Here is a 22,289-nt window from a genome sequence, read left to right as displayed (position 1 = left end):
TGTTTGATGGAATTTTGAGTTTTTATAGTTTTAAACTGATAATAGTACATCTTCAGTTGTGTTCCTTGTAGCAATTCCAAGGTTATTTTCTTGGTGATATTTTGCCTCGCAGGGTATATATAGGAAATGAACCAATTATATTCCATATTGATTAAATGACAATTCCAGAACTTTTGTTCATTCTTTGGAGGTTAAACTCAGTGACTTTGACCTGCTTAAAAACAACAAAAAAATGGCATTGTTAAATTCTTATTCATAAGTAACAAACACTGATGAAATGGCACATGAAGTTTCAACACTAAGCAAGATTAAAGGGCATGAATAATTGCCTGAGTACACACATATGCAATTAAATTTCAATCTTAAAGTTATAAACCTGTACATATTATAATATTCATTTCTAAATTTCAAATTCCATATTAATAAAGGAAATGGCCAGTGCTGTTTAGTTACTAAATAATTCTCCCTTCCTGTAAGTGACAGCAACAGAATGCATTCACTGCACAAGGGAGAATAGAATTATGCTATGTGCCAAGTTTAAATGAACAGTTTACTTTGCAGAATTTAAAACAGAACAAAAGTTTGTAGGAAGTTTGAATATTAGTTTTTTTTAATCTGTTATTGATCCATTTCACATATGCTGTAATAATTCATTCAAATGTCACCCCCAGCGTGTAGAAATTGAATACAATTTACAGGTGAATGAGCCTAAAATTGGTAATTGGACTGGAAATGAGGGAATACTGGGACTCTGGAGGGGAGAGGGAAAAAAGTGAAGTCAAGAAATGAGAATAGCAAATATATTTGGAGGTGGGGAGAAAGGAACAATGTTGAATGGTTGCATATAGCATGACTCACTCACGGTGGACTGGACCCAGGTGCGGAAGCACAGCAGGACCTCCAGTAAGAAATGGAAACTGGAGGTTAAGTGTCAGAATCAGTGCCTCAGAGCAGCTACTGAGTGATACCATGAGAATTCATCCTCTCTGACACAATGACCCGACAAATGCACTGGATGGGAAACCATTAAATAATCATAGAATGCAGGAATCAGGTACCAGCTACAATAAACTTGACAAGATTAGTTAGGGCTTTGCAACTCTAGTAATGATATTGATTAGTAAATACTGGTGCTCCAAAACCCTACAAGCTCAACATTCTATGGAGAGTGGCTGGTTTCATGACAGTACCTCCCTGCCTAAGGCCAGCACCTGACTTCCCAGGGAGCTCTCAAGGCAGTTCTGAAAAATGCAAAACACATCTTGGAGCTTTGAGCTCTGAAGGTAGGTCTGAAAAACACAAGACAGACCTGGAGCTTGGGCTCTTGAGACAGGTCTGAAAAACACATGGCAGAACTGGAGCTTGGGCTCTTGAGACAGGTCTGAAAAACACAAGACAGACCTGGAGCTTGGGCTCTTGAGACAGGTCTGAAAAACACATGGCAGAACTGAAGCTTGGGCTCTTGAGACAGGTCTGAAAAACACAAGACAGACCTGGAGCTTGGGCTCTTGAGACAGGTCTGAAAAACACAAGACAGAACTGGAGCTCGAGGCAGTGCTGGAAAATCAAGAACAGATATGATAACTCAGAAACCATGCATTTAACAGCATACAACTCGGAAACAAAAAAATACAACTTGGAATCATGGCGCATAACTTGGAAACGTTGCACCTAACTTGAAAACTTTATACATAACTTGGAAACATTACAAATAACTTGGAAACATTGCATTTCACTTGAAAGCATAGCAAAACCATATAGTTCAGAGACAGGCCATATAACTTGGAAACAAGACACATAATTTAGGAACGTCGCATTTCACTCTGAAGCATGTGGTATAACTTGGTGGGGTGGGAGGGGGGGAGAAAGCATAACATGGGAGATCTTACGAATCTAGCTGACTCAGAGAACCTTAGAAAAAATCCTGAGCATAGACTGGAAAAGCTCAGAACCTCCACAGGATCCATATTAGTGCAGTCATTCTGTTCTGATGCGCTCATGATGGACGGGACCCAGATGCAGAGAAAAAGCAGGACTGCCAGGAAGAAATGGAAACATAAGGTTAAACATCAGAATTAGAACTTTGGAGGAATGATTGAGCAACTCCATGAAAAATCATCCTCTTGGCACAATGACCCCACAAAAGCACTGAATCGGAGGCCTCTTTAAATAATCATAGAATGCGGGAAGCATGTACCAGCTACAATTAACTTAACAAGATTAAACTGAAAACACAAGCACACTTCAACTCCAATTAAGAAATTAATTAGTAAATGTAGGTGCTCCAAAACCCCAGAAAATCAATATTCTATGGCAAGGTGCAGTGCTCAGAACAATACCTCCCCACATAAAGTTGACACCTGACAACTCTCATGCCAGCTCTGAAAAGCACAAGGCAGATTGGAGTTCAAGGTAGCACTTGCAGAATCTGGAATGGTTCTGATGGGCCCGGGGCAGATCTGAAAAATCATAAGGCTGATGTGGAGCTTGAGACTCTTGAGGTTTGTTTGAAAAACATAAGGCAAACCTGGAGCTTGAGGCAGTACTGGAAAATCTGGAACAGCGCTGATGGGCCTGAGGTAGTTCTGAAAAAAAAAACACAGCTTGGGCTCTCGAGGTAGGTCTGAAAAACACAAGGCAGACCTGGAGCTCGGGCTCATGAGGCAGGTCTAAAAATCACAAGGCAGATTTGGAGCTTGAGGCAGTGCTGGAGAATCCAGCAAAGCTTTGATGGGCCTGAGGTAGGTCTGAAAATACACAAGGCAGACCTGGAGCTTGAGGCAGCCTTTTAGTACTCCCAAGGTACAACAGAGAGAATGCGAGGCGGACCTGGAGCTCAAGGCATTGCTGGAAAATCAGGAACAGATCATATAACTTAGAAACAAAGCTTGCGACTTAGAACTTGGAAACGTTGCATTTCACCTGGAAACATAGCAGGATCATGTAGCTCAGAGACATTCCATCTTTACCTTAGAGCATAGCAAAATCATATAGCTCAGATAATTTGCTATTCACTTGGATGCATAGCCCAATCATATATATAGCTCAGAATCACAGCATATAACTCAGACACAAGGCACCAAACTCAGAAACATTGCATTTCATTTGGAAGCATTGCAAGATCATATAGCTTAGAAACAGAGCATTTGACTCGGAAGCATAACATACAACTTGGCGGGGGTGGGATTGCATAACATGGGAGATCTTATGAATCTCATTGACCCAAAGAAACTTTGAAAAATCCTTATCATAGACTGGAGAAGCTCAGGACCTCCACTAGGTCCATATCAGTGAAGTCATTTTGTTATGATGTGCTTATGATGAACTAGATCCAGGTGTGGAGGATTGGCAGGACCCTCAGGAAGAAACAAAAACAAGAGATTAAAGGTTGCAGTCAGAGCCTCGGAGCATCTTCAACTTGGAATGGAAAATTCAATGTGTAGGATCTACATAAGGTGCTGTCTCAAGAAGGTAAAGATCACTATCAAAGATATTCACCACCCTTGCCACGGTATCTTCTTGTAGGTACCATCAGGTAGCAGGCACAGAAGCCTGAAGTCCTACATTATCAGGTTTCAAAACAGCAACTTGCATTCAACCATTCAATCCTTGAACCAACCTGCACAAACCATAACTACTGCAAAAAAATGACCAGTTACTTTGCCCTAAAATAGACGTTTGATCTAATTGTGTTCTTGTAATTATGCTCTTTCCTCTAAACATGTTTCTCATTTATATTTAATTTATGTTTTTCTTGTGAATACTATTTCTATGATATTGCAGGAAGCCCTCAGAATGTCACCATGGCTCACCCATGCCATATTGCTTAGGAGTTTGTGAAAACTTGACATGATATCTAAACCTTTGACAAACTACTATAAATGTGTAGTGTAGTATATATTTACTGGCTGCATCGCAGTCTAGTATGGAAATGCCAATGCTCTAGAATAGAAAACCCTATAAAAAGTCATGGATACAGCCCAGTCCATCATGCATAAAGCCTTCCCACCCTTGAGCACATTTACAGAATATCTGTTTCAGGAAAGCAGCATCTATCATCAAGGACCCCCACCACCTAGGACACGATCTCTTCTCACTACCACCATCAGGAAGGTACAGTAGCCCTGGGACTCAAACCACCAGATTCAGTAACAGTTATTGCCCCTCAAGCATCAGGCTCTTGAACCAAAGGGGATAAATTCATTCAACTTAACTTCACCATTGAAATGTTCCCAGAACATATGGACTCACTTTCAAGGACTGTTCATCTCATGTTCTTGATATTTATTGCTTATTTATTTATTATTAGTATTTCTTCCTATTTGTGTTTGCACAGTTTATGTTTTGCACACTGGTTGAATACCCAAATTGGTATGGTCTTTCATTGATTCTAATATGGATTTACCAGGTTTCCTGTCAAGAAAACAAACCTGAGTGTTTTATGTGGTGACATATACATATTGTGATAATAAATTTACTTTGAACTTTAAACTATGATATGAAGTGCCTGTGATGCTACTGCAAATAAATTTGTCATTGTACCAGTACATACTTTATCGTTGACTTCAATTAAAGTTAAATATAGGTATCGATGTGGAGGAAGTTTCTTCAAGATTTTAATTAGGGACAGAGATCACTGTTAGAAGTAGATCAGAAGATGGAAGAAAAAATATGGATACAATTGGTTAACAGCTGACAAATAAAAATATTGTCCTTCATGGGAACTACCTTTGATCTAATTGACTTTAAGGAGGCTAAAGAGGCTAAGGTGGAAAGAAAAGCAATGCTACCAAACATGCGTGAAAAAACGACCATGCTGAACACATTTAATGGCTATCTTTTTTTGATGCAACCAGTTTTCTTTGCTAAGCATCCATGATATACAATACATGGTGTTGAATGCAGATGTTAATATGCTAAAGACTATTTATTCAATGAATTGATAATGTTGTCATTACTAAGTAAGCTTTTTCTGTTGTTTAAGATGATAAGAACATAAGATACAAGAGCCACTGAGTCTGCTCCATCATTCCATTATGACTGATTGATTATCCCTCTCAACCACATTCTCCTGCATTCTTCCTGTAACCTTTGATGCCCTGACTAACCAAAATCCTTCCAACCTCTGCTTTAAATATACTCGATGACTTGAACTCCACAGCCATAGATTCACTGCCCTCTGGCTAAAGGAGTTCCTTCTAATCTCTATTCTAAATGAATTTCCCTCAATTCTCAGGTTGTGCCATCTGGTCCAAGACTCAGCCACTGTGGGAAACATCCTCTCTATTTTCACTCTGTCTAGGCCTTTATATATTTGACAGATTTCAATATGATCCCTCCTCGAACATATTGTGGAGCATTTGATGCTTCCAGGCCTCTACTTACTGGATTTGAGAAGAATGAGGCCTGGAGCCATCAAATGCTCCACATACAGTACATTAACCCTTTCATTCTCCAAATCATTCTTTATAATCTCCTGTTGACCCTCTCCAATGCCAGCATATATTTTCTTAGATACGGGGCGAAAACTGTTCGCAATACAACAAATGTATATGAGCAATGCCTTATAAAGCCTCAACATTATACCCTTGCTCTCATATTGTACTTCTCTCAAAATGAATGCTAACGTTGCACTTGCCTTCCTTACCACAACTAAACCTACAAGTTCACTCTCAGAGAATCCTGCACAAGGAATTGTAAGTCCCTTTACACCTCTGATTTTTTTGATTTTTCTCCCCATTTAGAAAATCTTCTATGACCTTATTCTTTTTGCCAATGTGCATGACCAAAAACGTCCCTACATTATATTCCATCTGCCACCTATGTACCTATTCTCCCAATCTGTGCAAGTTCTTCTGGAGACTCATTGCTTCCTGAACAATAGCTGCCCAATCACCTACCTTTGTGTTATCTGCATGTTTGGCCACAAAGCTTCAATTCTGTCATCTAAATTATTGATAGATAATGGGAAAAGAAGTAGTCCTAATACTGACCCCCTGTAGAACACCACTTGTTGCAACAGCCAAACAGAACAGACCAGTTTTATTCCGACACTTTGTGTCCAGCCAATCAGCCAATCTTCTATCCACACAAGTATCTTTCCTGTAATATCATTGGTGCTTATTTCATTAAGTAGCCTCATTTACAGCAGCTTTTCAAATGCCCTCAGAAAATCACGTGACTGGCAGCATTGACTCCCCTTTGTCTATCCTGCCTGTTATTTCCTCAAATAATTCAAACAGCTTCATCAGGCAAAATTTCCCCTTAAGGAAGCTATGCAGAATTTGGCTTACTTTATCATGACCCTCCAAGTATGTGAAAACCTCATCCTTAATAATGGTCTTCAACATCTTCCCAAACACCAAAGTCATGCAAACTGAACTATAATATCCTTTCTTCTGCCTCCCTCACTTTTTAAAGAGTGGAGTGATATTTGCAATTTTCCAGACCTCTGGAAGCATTCCAGAATCTAGTAATTCTTGAAAGATTATTACCGATACCTCCAGAATGTCTTCAGATAACTCTTTTAGAACCCTGGGTGTAGTCCATCTGGTCGAAGTGGCTTATCTATCTTCAAGCCTTTCAGCTTCCCAAACACCTCCTCTTTAGTCATAGAAACTACACTTACTTTGTCCACCTGACACTCTCAAATTTCTGGCATACTTCAGGTGTAATTGACACTGAAGACTGATGAAAAACACTTAATCAAGATTGTCTGCCATTTCTTTGTCCCCCATTACTGTCTCTCCAGCCTCATTTTATATTGGTCTAATATCCACTCAACTCTCTTGTGCTCTTTATATATCTGAAAAATAACCTTTAATATTCTCTTTAATATTTTTGGCCGGCTTAGCTTCTTATTTCATATTTTCTCTCCTTATGTCTTTCTTTAGTTTCTTTCTGCTGGTTTTTAAAATCTTCCCCATTCTCTAACTTCACACTGGTCTTTGTTATATTATATGCTCTCTCTTTTGTTTTTATGCTGTCTTTCTCTGACACCCCTTGTTGGAAATAGTTGCTTCATCCTCTCTTGTTCATTAGGATGCATCTATCCTATGCCTTTCAAATTGCCCCCAGAAACTCCACCCATTGCTGTTCTGTTATCATCACTGCTAGCATCTCCTTCCAATCAACTTTGGCCCATTCCTCTCTCATGCTTTTGAAATTCACTTTACTCCACTGTAATACTGATATATCTGACTTTATCTTCTCCCTGTCAAACTACAGATTGAGTTCTATCATATTATGATCACTGCCTCCCAAGGGTTCCTTTACCTTAAACTCCTTAATCTAATTTGTTTCATTACACAACACCTAATCCAGAGTTGCTTTTCTGCTAATGGACTCAATTGCAAGCTGCTCTAAAAAGCAATCTTGTAGGCATTTTACAAATTCCCTTTCTTGGGATCTAGCACCAACATGATTTTCCCATCTACCTGCATTTTGAAATTGCCCATGACCAAAATAACAGTGATCTTAATGCATGCCATTTCTATTTCCCATTGTAATTTGTATCCCACATCCTGGCTACTATTCAGGGACTGTATATAGCTCCCATCAGGGTTGTTTTACCCTTACTGTTTGTTAACTCTACCCATAAGGATTTTACATCTTCTGATCTTACGTCATGATTTTCTAAGGTTTTGATTTCATTTTTTGCCACCAGAGCCACCCCAATCCCTCTGCCTACTTGCCTGTCCTTTTGATACAAAGTGTAACCTTTGATGTTAACCTCCCAACTATGATCTCCTTTCCACTATGTCTCAGTGATTCCCATGTCATACCTGCCAATCTCTAACTTCACGAGAAGATCATCTATCTTAGTCTGTATACTGTGTGTATTCAAATATAACATTTTTAGTCCTGCATTCATCACTCATTTCCACTTTCCCCTATTTTGCACATCAACTCATCCCACTGTCTGCAATTGTGCCCTATCATTTGCCTATCCATCCTCACAGCCTCACTATTCACTGTATCAACTTGTATACAAACTACCCTATTACTTCAATTCCCATCCTCCTGCCAATGTAGTTTAAACCCTCCCCAATAGCTCTAGAAAACTTGCCTGCAAGTAGTTTGGTCCCCCTTGGGTTCAAGTATAATATGTCTTTTTTGTACAGGTCATACTTTCCTCAGAAGAAATGCCAATGATCCAGAAATCTGAAACATTACCAAATTCAAAACTTCCTCAGCCACTCATTCATCTCCACTATTATCCTATTCCTGCCCTGATTAGCACATGGCTCTGGGAGTAACCAGAGATTACTACCTTGGCAGTCCTGTTCTTCATTGTCTTCACAATTTCCCATACTTATTGCACAACACCTATTCCCCCTTCCTACCTATGTCATTGGTGTCAAGGAGAATCATAGAAAACCTACAGCACAATTCAGGGCCTTTGGCCCACAATGCTGTGTCAAACATGTCCTTACTTTAGAAATGACCTAGGGTTACCCAGGTCCCTCTATTTTTCTAAGCTCCATGTACCTATCCAGGAGTCTCTTAAAAGACCCCATTGTATCTGCTTCCATCACCATCGCCAGTAGCCCATTCCATGCATTCACCACTCTGCGTAAAAAAAAACCTACCCCTGACATCTCCTCTGTACCTACCTCCAAGCACCTTAAAGCTGGTCCCCTCATGTTAGCCGTTTCAGCCCTGGGAAAAAGCCACTGACTATCCACACGATCAAAGCCTCTCATCATCTTATAATGTGCACTATGACCACTGTCTGCTTACTCTCTCTATTGAGAATCTTCTGCAGTTACTCAGAGAAGTACTGGACCCTAGCACCTGAGAGGCAACATATCATTCCGGTTTTTCTTTTGCAGCTACATAAACTGCTGTCCATACGCCTAATTATCGCGTCTCCTATCACTATTGCTCTGCCAAACTTTACCCTTCCCTGACGAGCCTCAGAGCCAGCCACAGTGCCACTGGCCTGGCTGCTGCCTCTCTGTCCTTATAGGTCATAACCATATTCCCCCCCCCCACCGGCAGTATCCAAAATGGTATATTTGTTGACAAGGAAATGGCCACAGCAAAACCACATACTAACTGCTCCTTACTTTTCTTTGTGGTCACCCATCTACTCCCTGAAGCCTGCACCCAATAAAAGATTAATCTATGAAGTTTTCAGCCTCCCAGATTGTCCTGAGTGCATCTAACTCCAGCTCCAGTTTATTGACTTTGTCAGTCAGGAGATGAAGTTGTGTGCACTTCCTGTAAATGTTGTCATCAGTAAGATTGTTAGGTGCCCTGGAATCCCACACTTCACAGGAGGACCATTCCACTGCCTCAGCTAACATCCTCCCAACACTTGTTATGTCTCTAAGTTCTAGCCTGTGCCTGTTCTCACTCAAGGCTGTTGAGCCAGAGCTTGACCACTCTTAACACTGTCCACTCACACAATAGCCACTCGAACAACAGCCGCTGCACTCAGACGCTCAGACCCCACTTCTTTTAAATTTGCCCTTGCTAATTACGGTAACCTTAGTGACGATCAACCCAAGCAATCACTCACTCTGCGGAGGAGTCCTGACTGGCTCCGCTCACTATTTAAAACTGGCGGTAAAGTGCGTATGAAGTATCTCCAACTCACTCTGTGATTTCCCACTCCACAAGAATAAACTTAAAATCAGGTTTAAGTCTGTTATCTCTACGGGAAATTTTAAACTGTGATGTGGTAGATTTGTAAGAAGAATTTCCTGTCTGCGCAAGCTTTAGTCTTTGATTCAGCTTTTGATTATGGATGCTTCAGTAATGTAGCCAATACATCAAGCAGTCTATCGAGTCCTCTGTATAAAACAATGAATACAGCATCGAGCAGCTGGTTGCATACAAATAGAAGATAAAAATACATCAAACATGAACATAGAAATCTTAGCTTGGAAGAAAATTGATGTTCTCAATAAATTTCAGTTAACTCAGGCTGAGGATGGAGGGAGTAATAAACATTTCTTCAGAAATAGAATCTGTAAATCCAAGGTTTACTATATAAAATAACAATGTAACAATTTGTACTTTGTTAAAAGAGGCTGAATATAATTTCACTTCTCCGTAAGAGATGAGAATAATGACAAACTTGAATTTAACAAAGAGGAATGTAGAATGTAGTGGATAAAGAAAATTTAACACAAAACTGGCGTGATTTTTTTCTAATTTGCATAAATCCTTAACTCTAATCTAATGCATAGTTTTAATATTACAATATATAGTATTAGCAAGGATAAAATTATTTTCTGTTTGGGCATTCATAACCAAAAGACCAAAGTTCTTATTAGATCAGAGCATGGATGAAAGCAATGTTGAAAGTATTCCAAGTCATGCTGTCATACTGCAGTCTTGAACTATGGCAATTGCACACAGAGACAGGAACTCACAGACCCAAAGGAAACAACAACTTGTCGCAACACACACACACAAAATGCTGAAGGCACTCGGCAGGTCGAGGCAGCACCTATGGAAAAGAATGAACAGTCAAAGCTTTGCGCCAATACTCTTCTTCAGAACTGAAATAAAAGGTTTGTTGTGAATAATAAACTTTCAGAATTATTCAGACATTTGAATAATTCTGATTTTATTCAAACCAGAATGAAAAGGTGGGGGGAGGGGAGGAGGAGAAGGAAGCTAGCTAGAAGGTCATAGTTGAAGCCAGCTGGGTGGAAAAGGTCAAGAACTGGAGAACAATGTATCTGATAGGAAGGGAGAGTGGGCCATACAAGAAAGAGAAGGATGGGTGGACTCGGGGAAACAACATTGAGTCATTTTCCAGTGTAGTGTTCCCCAATTTTAACCCTCATTCATCTCCAATGTCTTTTTACATTGAAATTCAAAACACACATAAATGAAATGAGCTGAATTTTGGCATGAATTGGTTATTTTGACTTTCACTCTCTCCCACAAACTCCTGCCTACATATTATTGATGGTTGGGGTCAGAGGAAGAACTTTAAGGAGCAAAATAGATTTATTAATTTATTTCACAGAAGGACAGTGGGTTAAAAATTAAATCAGTAACTGTCTGGAAAGCTAATTTTCCTTTTATCAGAAAATTTCTCCTTTGGCACAGCGCTGATTTTCACCATGTATTTGATCTTTTGCCAGCTTTCCTTTTTATCGATCCTTCAACACAATTCAGGCACTTTCAGTGATGTCTCACAGCTTTTTCCATTTGTGAATTGAACAGAATATCAATCACTGCTCAGCCAAGATCACAAAGGCATGGGATGCAATGAGTCAAAATTTAAATTTTCACATCAAAGTCCCCTTCAAACTTAAATTCCTCTATTATAGTATGCCATATAAAACTTAACATAATTGCTAATGCACATCTATCCTGTTGAGGTAACAGATCATACACTTCTTGAGTATAGTTTACATCCAAATTCAATAGTCAAATATATGGTAGTCTGGTTAATTCAAACAGCAGCAGGATCATAATTGCTGAAATACAATGAAAATTTATCTTTTTCACACTTATAACGACCTGACCGAAATATCACTGCTCCGCAGCTTGCTGCAAAGTTAACTCAAGCTTCTATCATACAGCACCATCACTTTCAGAGATCAAAGTTTCAATCTCGTCTGGAAAAACGGAATTGAGGGTTGCTTTCTGTCCCAGCTTATAAGAACTGAGGGAAAATGAGTTGTGGCAATGATGAAGCTACTCTGCAGAGTTCATGAATCTACTGCACCTAATTCATCAGACACAGTTCTGAAGAAATGTACCACTAGCATGAATCATTTTAGTTTCTATCTGCAAGCAAAATTATGTTGAACAAATGAATAACATTTAACAGAAAATAGTGTTGCAGTACAGACATATCTTGATATGGGTAGGCTTTTAATGTTGTGATTTATCAGAATATTGAAATTCCACACTGAATGGATTGATTGCATTTTACATAAAGTGTACATTCCATATTGAAAGCATACTTGCAGGTTAGCAAAATATCACATTTGCTTTAATGCCATGTTTTTTTTGCAAAATTTTGAAATTTGCAGACACTTTTATTTCTGCGCCCTGACATAAATTTGCATAAACTCTGACTATCAAATTAAAATACTGCTGAAATAAAATTATCTTCATTAACATGAAGTTTGTAGTTATAACAAAATTGATTGCTGTATGTTTCATTGGGAATAATGCAATAAGCTTCCAAAGCAAAATGTTTAGAAAATGTAGATCAGGGAATAAGAAGATTGCAATTTGTAAGATGATCATTTGGAGTAAGAAAATTCTACATAATGAATTTAATTTAACTTTCTTAAAATAATTATTCATGGAAAATATGAACAAGTTAATAATGTGTTATGAAGCATTAGTAAGGGAATGAAAAGCAAGTTAGAGAACTATCGAGTGGATATTTGCTCTCAGTGGCAAGTATTAAGTGTGCATTGAAGTAACAGATGCCATGGTCCAGTCCGGAAACCGCATTCCGGGTCTTGATCCAGTCCGTGGACTCTGAACTCCGGGTTTTGCAGCTGTCCCTCCTGTCACCCTTAAACCAAATTAGGATCCTCTTGGCTTAAGGAAGCACACCTGTTGCCTATTCAGCTGGCAGCTGTTTATAAGGGGTCCTGATGGCTAGTTTGTTTTGATCCTGCTGTTCTGTCTGGTTTGCTTGTCTGTCCTAACCCTGGTTGCCCTGTTTCTGTGCTCTGACTGTGTGTCATGTTTGTTTGCCTGGTCTCATACTGTTCCTCCTGGCTTGGAGTCCATACTGCTCACCTACTAGTTCTACCAGTCTGTTCCCATTGTCACCCTGGACCTATTGCCCTTTTGTTCCCTTGCTTCTGTTGGGTAAGCAGGCTGGACTGCTGTTGCCTGTTGGGGGATATTCTGTCCTTTTCCTACCCCTCTCCTTTGAAGGGTTGTGCCCTGCACCTGCCCAGGGTTCTGTGCCTTACCCAGGCCTCTGTTCCTGCCTGGGAGGTGGCCCTGCCCAGGAGTATGTGGGTTGCCCAGGGGGCTTTCCTCCTGGCACCCCTTGTCCCTCAGACCCATCTGCCATAAACTCTGGGCTCCTGCCTTGCCATGAACTCTGGGATCCCACCTTGCCTGCCTGAACCCCAGTGTTATTCCTACATGCCATGTCCCCCTTGCTTGCCATGGTCTCCCCATTTTGTTCTATTCTTTAGTTATTCCTGTCCTGCCCCTAGTACTTCAGTGCCTGTGTCCTGCACTTGGGTCCATTCCATGTCCCCTTGTGACAACAGATGTCATTAGAATTCATAGAAAACCTACAGACCCTTCAGCCCACAAAGTCACAAAGTTGTGCCAAACATGTTCCTACCTTAGAAATTACTAGGGTTACCTATAAGCCTTCTGTTTCTCTAAGCTCCATGCACCTATCCAAAAGTCTCTTAAAAGACCCAATAAAAAAAGTTTCATTGTCTTCACTGAAACTGAATTCTTAAAGCAGACCACTGTCAATACAAATTCAGAATGTGTGGTCAGGAACTAATTTTAATATTAATATCTTACAAAGGCATGCATAATATTAGTACACTTGGAATTTAGTTTATCTCACTATTATCACTAATTTCAATAGGAATTCAATAAAATCTTTGCATACTCATTGGCTACAGGAAAAGTGGAGGATGAAGAAGATTGTAGTGTGGCAAATGTTATTCCTTTGTTCCAGAAAGTAAATAAGGAAAATCCTGGGAGCTGTGGATCAGTGCTGGGGAAACTATTAGAGAGAATTCTTAAAGTATTTATGAGCATATGGAGAAAGACTGATCAGGGTTTGTCTGTATGGCCTTGTGAGGGGTATATTGTACTTCAAAAGACTGTTTGAATTCTTCAAGGAAGTGGCAAATCAAACTGGTGAAAGTAATCCATTCAGCCTTTTGAGGCTCAACATGCCCCCACAATGTTCCCCAGGTAGTCTCATTCAATAAAACTCAGGAGGCATAGGATCCAGGGACATTTGGCTATGTGGATTTTGAATTGGCTTTCTCACAGAAGCCAAAGGGTGGTTCTACATAGGACATATTCCATCTGGAGGTTGGTGACAAGTGGTGTTCTTCATGGGTCTGTTCCTGGACCCCTGCTCTTCTTGACTTTTATAAATGACTTGCATGGTGAATTGGAAGAGTTAGTTAGTAGGTTTGCAGATGACATGAAGGCTGGCAGTGCTATGGGTAGTGTGGAAGGGTATCGTAGGTTACAATGGGACATTGATTCGTGGCTTGGCTGAAAACAGGGAGGCAGAGTTCTATATGGAAAACTGTGAAACTATACACTTTGGAAGGTCCAACTTGAAAACAGGGTTAATGGCAGGATTCTTAGCATTGTGGAGGAAGAGAGGAACCTCAGGGTCCATGTCTATGATTGCACAAAGTCGTCATGCAAATTGATAGGCAGATTATAGTGTGTTGGCTGTCCTTAGGTGGGGGATTTAGTTCAAAAACTGCAACATATTGTTGCAGCTCTCTAAAATTCTGGTGAGACCACACTTGGAGTATTGTATTCTATTCTGGTTGACTGATTACATGAAGGATGTAGAAGACTTAGAAAGGGCCCTGAGGAGATTTACCAGGATGTGGCCTGGATTAGAGATCATGTCATGATGACAGGATGAGTGAGCTGGGGCTTTTCTCTTCAAGATTCAAAATTGTTCACTGCCATTTACTGTGTACTTGTGCAAAAGAGAACAAAATAACTGTTACTTCAGGTCCTGTGCAGCACAAAAAAAGCCACAAAAAATAAAGAACACAACAATAATTTAAAAACACACTAAATACAAATGCATAAGGTGGCTTGTATAAATAGATTGATTGTATGTCTATCTAGTTACAATAGGCACAAAAGTGTCTGTACGTATGTAAGGTGACTCAGACAAGAGTAGGTTGGCATGTGGAGGGGTAGGTTAGTGGATGGGGGTGTTGATCAGTCTTACTGCTTGGGGTAAATTAGCTACTTTTGAGTCTGATGGTCCTTGCATGGATACTGCGTAGCTTCCTCCCTGATGGGACTGGAACAAACAGTCCACAAGCAAGGTACACTGGCCCATTTATGGCACCTTTCTGCATATATGTTCTTGACAGTGGGTAGGTAGGTGCCAGCGATGCACTGGGCAGTTTTGAACACCTGTTGTAGGGCCTTACTATCCGCCACTGTGCAGGTCCCATACCAAGCCATGATGGAGCTTGCTAGAATGCTCTCTACTGGACATCCGTAGAATGCCATGAGTTAGGATGTGTATAGTCCAGTTCTCTTCCGTCTTCTCAGAAGGTAGAGGTAGTGGTGAGCTTTCCTGATGGTGTAGGATGTGTTCTGGGACCATGAGAGGTTGTGTGAGATGTGTGCTCCTTGGCGTTTGAGTGTGACTGGTAGGAGTAATCCTGAAGTTGACAGCCATCTCCTTTGTCTTGCTAACATTAAAGAAGAGGTTATTTGCCTAACAGCAGGCCTCAAGCTCTTCCACCACTTCTCTGTATGCCGTCTCATCTTTGTTGATAATGAGCCCCACCACTGTTGTGTCATCTGCAAACTTGACAGTGTGATTACTCAGGTGTTTGTCTGTGTTGTCAATCTGAGTTCCTCTTTGGAGTGAAGGAGGACAAGAGGTGACTTGATATATGTATATAAGATGATGAGGTATTGATAAAGTGGACAGTTAGCACCTTTTTATTCCCCAAAGTGGAAATGGTTAATAAACAAAAGTCATAATTTTAAGGTGCTTAGAGGAAATTATAGTGGGGGTGTCAGAAGTAGGTTATTTTTACAGAGTGTGGTGGGTGTGTGGTACACATTGGCAGGAGTGGTGGCGAAAACATAGATTAACAACATTTAAGTGATTCCTAGGTAGGCACACACAGCAAAGGAAAAATGAAGGGCTATGTGGGAGGGAAGCATTGCATTGATCTTAGTGTAGATTCAAAGGCTGGCGCATCATTTTGGCCAGTGAGCCTGTATTATGCTATACTGTTTTATGCTCTACGATCTTTGTTTTATGTCTAATAAGTCTGCTGAGGGTATCACTGGGGGAGAGAATTTTAATGATTTTCAACTGGTAGAAAAAATACATAAAATCCTGCTTTAAATGAATAACAACCTTTTTGTGAAAAGTGTGCTCTATTTCTAGAGTCCTCTTGTAGACAAAATCTCAGAAATTACCTTCTCAATCTCTCTCCTAATCATAACTGTTTCAATAAGATTACCTAACATTCTTCTAATTCCAGTAAGCATTGTCTTGAACTGTATAACCTTTCCTCAAGTCAACCCCTTTAACACAGAATTCACACTAACAAAACTTTGCTGCATAGTCTTCAAAGAAAATATACCCTTCCTAAATTTTAGAGGAAAAACTGCAGAGAATATCAGCAGAAACTCCATTATGCATATTTAACTGTAACAAGAATTCTCTGCTTTAATACAATATTTCATTTGCCTTGTTCAAAAATCTCCTTGCTTTCTTTCTTACTCCATTTTCAAAGCAATACAGCTCATTCTGTGAAACAGAATTCTCTGTGTGCCCTCTCTTTAAACAATAACTGCTCTTAAGTTACTGTTGCAAAGTAGATTTTCTTAGAATTCCCATGTCAGGGTTGTATATGATGATATATAATATGTACTTTGATAATAAATTTACTTTGAACTTTGAATTTGGTCTTTTTATGACTAGTTACTCCAGTGTGGTTCACTCTAAATAGTTGACTGAAATATCCTGACAATCCATTCAGTTCAGGAACAATTAGGGATGGAAATTAAATGCCATCTTAACAATGATATCCACATCCTATAAAATAAATTAAAGTAATTGATTCTTAAAAGTTGGAGATTTTGCCATTTATTATCATAAAAATGAATGTGTTTCCCCCTCCTACATATTCAGGGTGGTGTCACGGAATTGCAAGCGTCATGAGGCCTGCTGATATTTAACTGTATGGTTGTCAGGGATTCCAAGCTCCACTGTTTCCTCCACTCCATATGACCTGATATATATATTAAGTTTTACTTTTCCCTTCTTTTCTTACTTTCCTCTGTAATGAGACGATTAACAGACTTGAGTCATTGGAAATTCTTCTGTCCAGTTCTTGGATGCAGTGCAAGTGGAAGGTTACAATTTTTTTTTAAATCAACAAGTTGCTTAAGGTTGAGGGGAGTGACAACAATGGATGAATAGGTCACCATATGTGGAGGAACAAAGCAGGAGAAGAAAGTCCTTGGTAACTGAGTACTAATTTTACTTAACAATGCAATGTGCAGTTCATAATTTTTTGTTTTTATTATTATGTCTTACAATGTCCTGCTGCTACAGAACAACAGATATGATGACATATGCTAGTGGTATTAAACGTGATTCTGATTCTTTTTTCTGCACGTTATACACATATCCTTTTCCAACAATTCACAAGAGATTGTATTATTTAAAAAGGTAGCGAAGTGCATCGATAAGAGTAGTGCAGTGGATGTGGCTAAAATGGACTTCCTTAAGGCATTTGGCAAGATCCCATAGAGGACATTGGTACAAAAGGTTTGGGCCCATGGGAACCAGGACAAGATAGTACATTAGATCCAAATATTGACTTGACGGTAGTAAACAGTAGGTAATGGTTTAGGGTTAGTTTTGCAATTGGGTGCTATTGACTTTGAAAATTGGGACACTTGTGATGTGGATGTAGATGGCATAATCAGTTTATTGTTGTTCAGTCGTTAAGACAAGTCTGATTGTTTGAGACCTCATGGACTCCTGTGCACCAAGCCTTCTTGTTGGAAAGTGTTTCTCTAAGATACCCCAAGGTCATACACATTGTCTGAGTAATATTATCTATCCATCATAGCCTCTGTTGTCCTCTCCTTCTTTTACCTTCTGTTTTACCTAACATGAGAGTCTTCTCCAAGGAATTCTCATGATGTGGGCAGAATATTTGAGCTTTTGTCTCATAATCAAACCTCCTTGTGAGCAGTCTGGTTGTATCTCTTCAAGTATTGACTTGTGTACCTTCTTGCTGTCCAACAAACTCTTAACACTTTCCTCCAGCATCCAAGTTCAAAGACGTTGATTCTTTTGTATTCGGCCTTATTAATAGCCCAGCGCTCACAGCCGTTCATCACAGCTGGAAATACCATAGACTTGACCATGTGGATCTTTGTAAATAATGATATGTCTCTGCTCTTCAGTATTTTATCTAAATTTGCCATTGCTGTTCTCCCTAGAAGTAAGCACTGTATAGTTTTGTGGCTGCAGTTACCAGCTATAGAAATCTTTGAATCAAGGTTGACAAAATCCGTCACAGCTTCCACTTCCTTTACATTTATTAACACAGAGTTAGTGGGGCTGGTTGACATGATCTTGGTTTTCTTAACATTGAGCAACAAGCCAGCTTTTGCACTTTCTTCCGCTTTGATTAGAAGCTTCCTCAAATCCTCCTCACTTTCAGCCTTCTTAGCACCATCTGCATATCTGAAGTTGTTAGTATTTCATGTGTCAATTTTGAATCCAACATTTGAGTTCTCCAGACCAGCATTCCTCATAATGTGTTCAGCATTTAGATTAAATGACTAGGGTGACAGTATGCAGCCTTGTCGTACTCCTTTCCCAATCTTGAACCAGTTTATTGTTCCGTGTTCTGTTGTAATAGCTGCTTCTGGATCTTCGTACATGTTTCTCATAAGGCAGATCAGATGTCCAGACATCCCCAGGATTTGTCATAGGTTATTATGGTCCATACTGATATGATCAGTAGTGTTGTTAAAAGTGTGTTACTTGGCTAGATAGTTACATCAAAGTGTGGATGAAATGGGCTGAAAAATGAGACATGGAGGTTAATCCTGACTACTATTGATGGAGAGACCTTGGTGTGCATGTCCAAAGATCCATGAAGTTGCAACTACAGGTAGATAATGTGATTAAGAAAGCATATGGGCTACCAACCTTCATTAATCAGGGCAAGAAATACAGGAAATGTGGGATTATGGTCCAACGTCACAAAACATTGGTCAGACTCCAGTTGGAGTTTTGTGTGTAGTACTGGCCACTACACCACAGGAAAGATACAAAAGCACTAGAGATTCTCAGAGCAGATTCTCCAGGATACTGTTTGGTATGGAGCATTTTATTTATGAAGAGAAATTGGTGAGGCTAGGCCTATTTCTGGAATGGAAGAGGTTAAGAAAGGAGATGGTTTATATAAAAGATAAAATAATCTATGTAAAATAATGAGGGATAAAGATAGGATGGACAGCTGGAAACTGTTCCCAATATCAGAGGTAAATAAAACTAGAGGATGCAGATTTAGGGTAAGGGATAAGAGGTTTAGAAGGGGTATAAGTCAAGTCAAGTCACTTTTATTGTCATTTCGACCATAATTGCTGGTACAGTACAACGTTTTTTCAGGACCATGGTGTTACATGACACAGTACAAAAACTAGACTGAACTACGTAAAAAACAACACAGAAAAGAAACTACTACACTAGACTACAGACCTACCCAGGACTGCATAAAGTGCAGAAAACATTGCAGGCATTACAATAAATAGTAAACAAGACAATAAGACAATAGATGGACCTTCTTCATCCAGAAAATGGTGAATACCCATGATTCACTGCTGTGGAGAGTGGTGTAAGCAGATTTTGAGCAAGTGTCTAATGGAGCATTTAAATTGCCTGGATATAGAAGGGTTTGGATCAAGTGCTGGATAAAAGGATTGATATGAAAATGTGTCCTCTGATCAACATGGACTTGTTGGTCAAGTAACTTGTTTCTGTGCTTCATGGATCCATGACTCTATGGCTCTGAGATATTCATCAGAACATGTTAAGAATTTCTTTATATACAGAAATAAAATGCTGGCTTTAGGAAACATGATCACTGATCATCTAAAATGCCATAAAAAGAAAATTTGGGGAAGGCTGATGTTAAGAATATCCTTTAGAATGTATCCCTGTTCAAGGAAGAAGAGAAAGCGATCCAGTTCAATGTGACAATGAACTAGGGGATTCCAACAACAATTGTAAATAGATTTTAGGATTGAAATTTCCAATTGTCATTGTTCTGCCCCTTTTTATAACTGATGAGTATCATCCTATAGCCAAAGACTATCTTCCTCACTATCACATACCTGGACTTCCTCAGCTTACCTACTGCACTCAACTTTTGCACTGTTTTGATGTGCTTAAGTTTTGAAATGATCTGTATGGATGGGTCCAAAACCATTTTTCCACTATACAGTATCTCAGTATACACACAGTGGCCACTTTATTAGCTGCCTCCTCTATCTAATAAAGTGGCCACTGAGTGTATGTTCATGGTTGTCTGCTGCTGTAGTCTATCCACTTCAAGTTTCGACATTTTGTGCATATAGAGATGTTCTTCTGCACACGATTGCTCTAATGTATGGTTATTTGCATTACTGTCACCCTCATGTCAGCTTGAAATCACCTGGCCCTTATCTGACCTCTCTCATTAACAAGGTGTTTTCATCCACAGAACCATTAATCACTGGATGTTCTCAGTTTTTGCACAATTCTCTGTAAACTCTAGAAATTTTCATGTTGTACATGAAAACCCCAGGAGATCAACAGTTTTTGAGATACTCAAACCGCCCCAACTGGCACCAACAATCACTCCACGGTCTTCACCATTCCAATGTTTGGTGTGACCAATTGAAACTCTTATCCATGTCTGTATACTTTTATGCATTGAGTTGCTGCACATGTTGGTGTGGTTAGATATTTGGATTAATGAGCAGGTGTACAGGTGTACTTAATAAAGTTGACTCTGAACGTACACAACAATTCTAATAAACCTATTAATATGTATCATATTGGTAAATGGATTAAAAAATTTGTCACTATTATTAGTACTTTCCTGAATTAGGAGATCCATTATTTAAGAAGTGACTAATTTGTAATAGTTCATTAAAGTTAGAAATGAGAAATTATAACGCTGGTCGCAGGACTGTTCTATGTCTTTTGTTATGTAGAACCAGTCAACAGCTTTTCATTCTAAATTATGCCATCTAAATATTGTTTTGACTGAGATAATACTATTTTGTACAAACTTAAAACTCTGCTTTGCAGATGAACTACAATCAGATGATGATACTTATTTGAAATGCAAATCAAATCTCTAATTATTATCACACTTATTCTAAAGACTTTAGATGTCAAGTTGCTTTCCTCTTTATTTTTAGACAGACAAACATGCCAGGATCATACAGAGCATTCCGCAGAAGCTCTTAGGAAATATCATGCACACAGATGGAATGCATTTGTGTTGATTTTCTTTTTGGACGCTAAAAATGTAACCGCAGTAGTCTAGAGACAGGTTAAGCTGCACTGCATGTTGACAATTACAGCAGATTTAATATCTTTAAAGCCTTTAAGGGAAAACTAATTATTACTTTGCAATGCCCCAAGGTATTAATCAAAATGGACTAGTAGGTTTAAATGAAGCACACCTACTATTCATTTATTGAGATACACCGTGGACAGGCCTTTCTGGCCCTTCGAGCCAAACCACCCAGCTATTCCCCCATTTTAACCCTAGCCTAATAATGGGACACCTTACAATGTTCAATTAACCTACCAACCAATACGTCTTTAGACTGTGGGAAGAAACCTGAGCACCCAGAGGAAACACACACAGTTGCTGGAAGAATGTACGAACTCCTTACAGGCAGCAGCATGGATTGAACCTGGGTTGACTGTACCTCAAGCGCTGAGCTTTCATAATATTACATTTAATACTTATGCAATCAATTATTTTGTGTTTTATATTTGTAATTAATTTAAATCACTTCATTGAGATCTGTTTTCACTTTGACACAAAAGATTATTTTTCTTTCAAAAAAAAGCCAAATTAATTTCACTGTGATTCAATTGTTTTCAAACAACAAAACAGTAAAACTTCTAAGGAGGTGAATACCTTTTATAGGCACTGTAGCATCAAAGGGCATGCATTGAAGGTAGGTTCAAAGGATATGTGAGGGCTAAACTTTTTATTCAGAGTGATGTATGCCTGGAATACGCTACCTCATCTGGTGAATGAGGTAAATATATTAGAGGCTTTTAAAAGAAGTTTAGATAGGTACATGAATGTGAGGAAGATGGAGGGATATGGACAATGTGTAGGTAGGAGGATTAGTTTTTGGAGGTTTTTAATTTACTTTTTAGCTGGTTCAGCACAACATTGTGGGCCGAAGGGCCTGTTCTTGTGTTGTACCTACAGAAGGACTGCATGAACATGTAGAACCAATGTTCCTTTACACTAGAGAGAAATACAACCTTAAACTGTACAATCTTAATAATATTTTACTGTAGTAGGTAA

The sequence above is a fragment of the Hemitrygon akajei genome, chromosome 2, assembly GCF_048418815.1.
Source record: "Hemitrygon akajei chromosome 2, sHemAka1.3, whole genome shotgun sequence".
Taxonomy (NCBI): Eukaryota; Metazoa; Chordata; class Chondrichthyes; order Myliobatiformes; family Dasyatidae; genus Hemitrygon; species Hemitrygon akajei.
This window is presented reverse-complemented; position numbering follows the sequence as displayed.